Source organism: Natrix helvetica (assembly GCF_964273705.1).
Source record: "Natrix helvetica genome assembly, chromosome: 6".
Taxonomy (NCBI): Eukaryota; Metazoa; Chordata; class Lepidosauria; order Squamata; family Natricidae; genus Natrix; species Natrix helvetica.
Window position 1 is genome coordinate 13,235,390 of NC_138553.1, and position 6,000 is coordinate 13,241,389.

Below are 6,000 nucleotides of genomic sequence, written 5' to 3' on the forward strand. Positions count from 1 at the left end.
AAGAGACGGTGGTTACACCTCATTGTACTGAGCTTCTTCCACTTCAGACAGTTGCTACTAAGCCGTACATGATCTCCAATGTTACAATTACTTTGTCCTCCTAATTCTCAGGCAGTGGGATTACCTCCATCACAGCTACCTAAAAAGTCATAAAGATCAATGGTTCTTCAATGTTATCATATATTATAAGATCCAGAGGTAGGCTCCAACCGGTTCGGCCCGGTTTGACCAAGTAGGTAGTAAGTCGGCTGGCCATGTCCCCAAACCGGTTCTATGGGCGGCGCCATAGGCGGCACCATCTTGTTTTTTTGCTTCTGTGCATGCACAGAAGCATTTTTTTACTACTGCGCATGCGTGCATAGTGCGCATCAAGCGTGCACGTGCCCGAAGCACGTCCCTGAGCAAACCAGCAGTAACAGAAGCCGGAACCCACCTCTGATAAGATCACAATTGTGTATACATCAGGGGTGTCCAAACTTGGGAACTTTAAGACTTGTGGACTTCAACTCCCAGAATTCCCCAGCCAGCCATGCTGGCTGGGGAATTCTGGGAGTTGAAGTCCACAAGTCTTAAAGTTCCCAAGTTTGGACACCCCTGGTATACATAGTCCTCAGCTTATGACCATGTTTGTGCCCAAGTGAAACATTTGTAATGTGAATTTCCCCCCATATTTTACAACCTTTCTTGCCACAGTTGTTATGTGAAACCACTGCAGCGGCTGGTAACAGGGTTGTGAAGTGAATCTGGCTTCCCCATTGACTTTACTTGCAAGAGTAAAGACAACCGTCAGTGGTCAAGCATCTGAGTTTTGAACATATGACCAACGGGATGCTGCAACCGTCGTAAGTGTGAAAAATGGTCATAGGTCACTTTTCCCCATGCCATTGTAACTTTGAATGTTCACTAGACGAACTGTTGTAAGTCAAGGACTACCTCTGCATACTTCTCATCTCTTTCGTAGCTCGAAAATGATGATGCTTTCCCTTTTCAAAGCCATCCTCTGAAAGCAGGATGCCCTGGCGGGATGGATCAATGGAAAGCTGGCGGAATTGAGGATAATAAATATATATATTTTAACTTCAAAACAGCCACCCTTTGGCCACCTGGCAGCTACATTTAAGAAGAGACTGGACAGTCACTTGTCTGAGATTGTATAAGTTATCCCGCTTGAGCAGGGGGCTGGACTAGAAGATCTCCAAGGTCCCTTCCAGCTCTAGTCCATTCTATTCCATTCCATTCTATTCTAGATATGTGAAGGACGCCATATTCTATCCCTGACCATTGTTTTCTTTGGAATAATTTCTAAAGCCATTTCTTTCATCAAACTAAATGAAAAGTGATGGAAAAGAGAATTTCTTGCCTGACCCTAGATTTAATACTCCTTTCATGTCGTGCCTAGGAGATCACATGCTTGATAGGGAATTTCTTCCATAATGATCGCTCCTGAATAATACCAATGTCATCGAACACATCTCTCAGGCTAATCAATACGTTTTAAGGTGCTTTATGTTCAATTTTAATAACGCCTACAGAGAAAGAATTTGGTGTAGTCCAACAACAACTCTTCTGTCTCTCACATTGCGTAGAAATTTTCCGGTAAATTTTTTTCCCCTGTACTGTTTTTATGACAGCAGGAGGAGGAGGAGGAGGAGGAGGAGGAGGAGGAGAGTTTCTAGAAAATATTTTGCTCGAGAGTCCATCAAATACTTCCTGAGCAAACGCTCCTTGTGATGTGATTGAAGAAGGAAAAGAAATACCCTTCCGCTCTCATTTAAATTGTCCTTCTATTACTTTTCCTTTTTTTATCCTCATCATGATCAGTCTGGACAAACCCAATGCTTTCTGCTCTGTTAAATACTCTGAGCATGGCAAAAATGCTCCAATTTTTTTTTAAAAAAAAATCTACTTTCCCTTCCTTCCTTCCTTCCTTCTCACTTTCTGGAATGAAAACCTGTTTCACCCATATCCAAACATGACTGTCCAAGAGAATCACCCATTTCTTGTATGAACCAGAAAGTGTCCTTCATTAGAAATGTTTTGGCTGTTGGGGAGCAAGGGTAGAAATTAAAAACAGATGGACTCCATTGTCAACAAAACTCCCCCCCCCAACACCACCATCTCCCTTCCTAATGAAACACAGCCTGGACAAGACATTTCTTCCAACAAGGTATCTAATCCTTCATCTTAAACAGAATTTGCCCGATCTAGGTTTGTTGCTAGGTAGCTTTTTGGAATTTGACTTTGGCATCTCTCTCTCTCTCTCTCTCTCTCTCTCACACACACACACACACAAACACACACATCGTTCTCCAGCTTAAAAAAAAACCCGAAAGGGAGAGGCACAGAGCTCAATTGCACACCTTTCGTTTTTCACATTTTTCCAAGGGGAAAAAGGGGGAAGACTGAACTGCAACACCAGATGTGCCACTGAAGGACCCATCGGCTGAATCAAAAGCGACCACCTCTCTCCCCCACAAAGGAGTGCATGAGAAAGATCTGTCCGGGCGATTGCATGCATGTCCGTACGAGAGGTTCGTCGCTCTCCTGAGACAGAAAGTTAACCAAAAGTGACCGGATTAACTCAGAAAAAAATCTCCATCCTTGCTGATTCCCCCACATCAATAACTCCTCTGTAAACAATCCACGGTGGAATTTGCAAAAAGAAAAAAAAAGGAACAACGGCATAGGTGCCCTTATCTTGCTTGCGATGAGAGCATATTTAAGCCCTTACCTCTGTAGCAAAGTCAAACTCTCTGGTCAGCGTTGGAAGGCAGCAGTGGCTGTCCAGATGAGAGCACAACTGTACAAGTGAGGCTCTCTGGCTGTCTCTAAACCCCACAAGCCCAACTCACGCACTTGCACTCTCTCCTTGGCCCCTCCCAAAAGTTAGCGCTAAGTGAATACATATCCCTGATGTTTAGAATTGGCAGCCAGTGGCCGGCATTGTCCTCAATTTATTCCAAAGGTGGGGTCAGCCAGCCTAAAAGAGATGCCTGTCATTCTCCAGGCACATTCAGGAAGTGGCTCATAAATTTTTTTTAAAAAAAACAAAGACCTAAAAACCCTCTGAAAATTCATACAGGCTGCCAAAATTGTCTTGTTCCATGCACTTTTCTGGTTATCCTTCCCAGGGCCTCTGAAAGTAAATCCTCTGTCAAAAACAATCATAAGAAATGTTAATCTTGGAGAAAGAGGCTCTCTTCTTTAAACACAAATGGAGATGTTCAAAAAAGAAAATTGAAATCCGTTTAAAAACCTGCACAGGGAAAGAGAGTGAGAGACGGAGAGAGAGAGAGATAAAAAACCGGATGCAGTTATTTGCCTATGCTTTCATTCTGGAGAGAATGCAGGGAATAACAACATCCAGCAAGCCATTTGCCACAAACAAAATAGAAACGACCATATATGTTTTGGAAATGAATACCAGATGTTTTTAAAGAATGTCCTTTATCATTCAGAATTGGCTGGGAACTGTTGGGAGAAATGTCCTTCTGGGTTCGGCTCCAAGTGGGGAAAAAAGACACTGGAGACATGGAGGCTGCTTGGAAAGATGGTTTAATGGTGGACAGGACCACATGGCCTGAGTCCTGAACAGAAAAGGTGATCACATGCTTCAATGTTGGTGGAGAAGAAGAGAAGGGAAGAGAAGGGCTGAAGAAGGGCTTGCAGGGATTTTTATAATCTGTTCTGCCCCACCTATCTGTTTCCTGTTCCTGTGTAAGAAATGTATTCTGATTGGTTGCCAGACTCACATGGGCCCATGCAAGGGCAACCCTCTAGGCTGTTTTGAATCCAGGTTTGATTGAGTTTAGATGCCATGTGGTCAGTTGAGTAAAAGGCAATATTATCCTGCCTTCATTGCCATCCCCCCTGGAGCTGAAGGGGAGAACTCTTTATTATGTAAAGTGGACTAGCTTGGCCTTCTTAATGGCCCATTGATAAAGTGGGGATGGGCTGGAAGCTGTAGGAATTTACTCTGTGTTTAAAATGTGTTTCTCCCTTTTTCACATCCAGGAAAATATAATATTCTGCCTTATCAATATTTCCTAGGATATTTCATTTTTCTGGGAGAGGGCTGGGTGATAACTTCCTACAGAACAAAAGGGGAGAGGAGGGTGTAAAAGATGGCAAAGCCGACTCTGAAAACATTCTGGGTAGGAAACAAGATTTTCTATTTGCTTGTGCAACTTTAAACAACTTTCTCCCCCTTCTACCTGACCCTCCCTGCAAAAAAAAACCCTCCTTGGTTATTTCTTATGGCATATACACTTTTAGAAAACAGATCCCTGATTATAACTTTTTCAGACATATTATTAGGCCTATCATCTAATGATTAATTATCAGGACAATTATCTATCTATCTATCTATCTATCAATATCTATCATCTATCTATCTACCATATCTATCATCTATCTATCTATCATATCTATCTATCTATCATATCTATATATCACATCTATATATCCTATCTATCTATCTATATATCACATCTATCTATCTATCTATCTATCTATCTATCTACCATATCTATCTATCTATTATATCTATCTATCTATCTATCTATCATCTATCTATCTATCTAAAGAGGGAGGGAGAGAGACAGAGACAGAGAGACAGAGGGGAGGGAGGGAGGGGGGAGAGTGGGAGAGGGAGAGGAAAGAGAGGAAGAAGGAGGGATGGAGAGAGGAGAGGGGAGAGGGGAGAGAGGGAGGGGGAGGGGGGAGAGAGACATGGGGAGAGGGAGAGATGGAGAGGGGAGAGAGAGAGGGAGAGGAAAGGGAGAGGGGAGAGGAAGGGAAAGGAGGGAGAAAGAGGGGAGAGAGAGAGAGACAGCGTCAGAGAGACAGAGAGGGGGGAGAAGGAGAGGGATGGAGAGAGAGGGAGAGGGGAGGAGGAGGGAGGAAAGAGGCAATCTGATCTGGATTGGAGAGCATTTACACCGTGGACCAAACACATGAAAGACAAACCCAGCGAAGGAAATGATACATATCAAACATGCTATTTTTGAAAGCCAGAGCTACCTTAAGCCAAAACCAACATGCAAATAGACAACATCTTCACAAAATTGAGCAAGGGAGACTTCAGGTTTTTGTGCTCTTTCGTTGAGATAACAATCCAGGTGAAGTAGTTTGCAACTGCCATCATACCTTCTGAGTTTGGGGTATGCATTCTCTCTTCATCTCGTGCATTCGCCAAAATGCAAGCGACCACTGCCCTGAAACTTCTACAGTCATCCTTCCTCAGCCACTCCTGGAAATGATTGTTGCAGCTGCTGAACCCTTTTCTTAGAGGTGTCCATAACATCTGAACAGATCTTGGTGTGATCATGGTTCACAGACACTCAGCAGCATTTGGAGGAAATGCATAGCTGCTATAAATATAGCTAGAGACTTTACATTTGGCTGGAGAAAGAAAAACCTTGACACATAAACTCTGTTTCAGTTGGAAGCTTGACAGCTGTAGGTGAGTGAGACTTTAACCCAATCTGTCGGTGTTTCCTCGATGAAATGCAAAAGTTGAAGGTGGGATCAGACGTGCCAAGCCTGACAAACGATCGTGCGGAAAGTGAATTCTTCTTCGGAAAGAAATTAAAACAGCAAGGGCAGGTAGTCCTCGGCCTACGACCACAATGGGGCCCAAAATTTATGTTGCTAAGTGAGACAGTCAAGTAAATTTTGCTCCATTGGACAATCTCTCTTGCCACAGTTGTTGAGTGAATCACTGCAGTTGCTAAGTTAGTAACATGGTTGTTAAGTGAATCTGATTTTCCCACTGACGTTGCTTGTCAGAAGGTCGCAAAAGGTGATCACATGACCCCGGGACATGGCAACCGTCATAAATATGAGTCAGTTGACAAGCGTCTGCATTTTGATCATGTGACCATGGGGATGCTGCAACAGTCATAAGTGTAAAAAACAGTTCTAAGTCATTTTTTTCAGTGCCGTTGTAACATTGAACTGTCATCGAACAAACTGTTGTAAGTTGAGAATTATCTTTAT

General features: G+C 43.1%; 1 protein-coding gene across 1 annotated transcript in view; it reads right to left on the reverse strand.

Annotated features, from left to right (window-relative positions):
• Window positions 1–2,891, reverse strand: part of CALD1 (caldesmon 1) — a 231,077-nt gene extending 228,186 nt beyond the window's left edge. Inside the window, exon 1 of the mRNA XM_081956903.1 lies at window positions 2,732–2,891. The gene's annotated coding sequence lies outside the window, so the exon portion shown is untranslated. The remainder of the gene's footprint in view (window positions 1–2,731) is intronic.
• Between the last annotated feature and the right edge of the window lie 3,109 nt (window positions 2,892–6,000).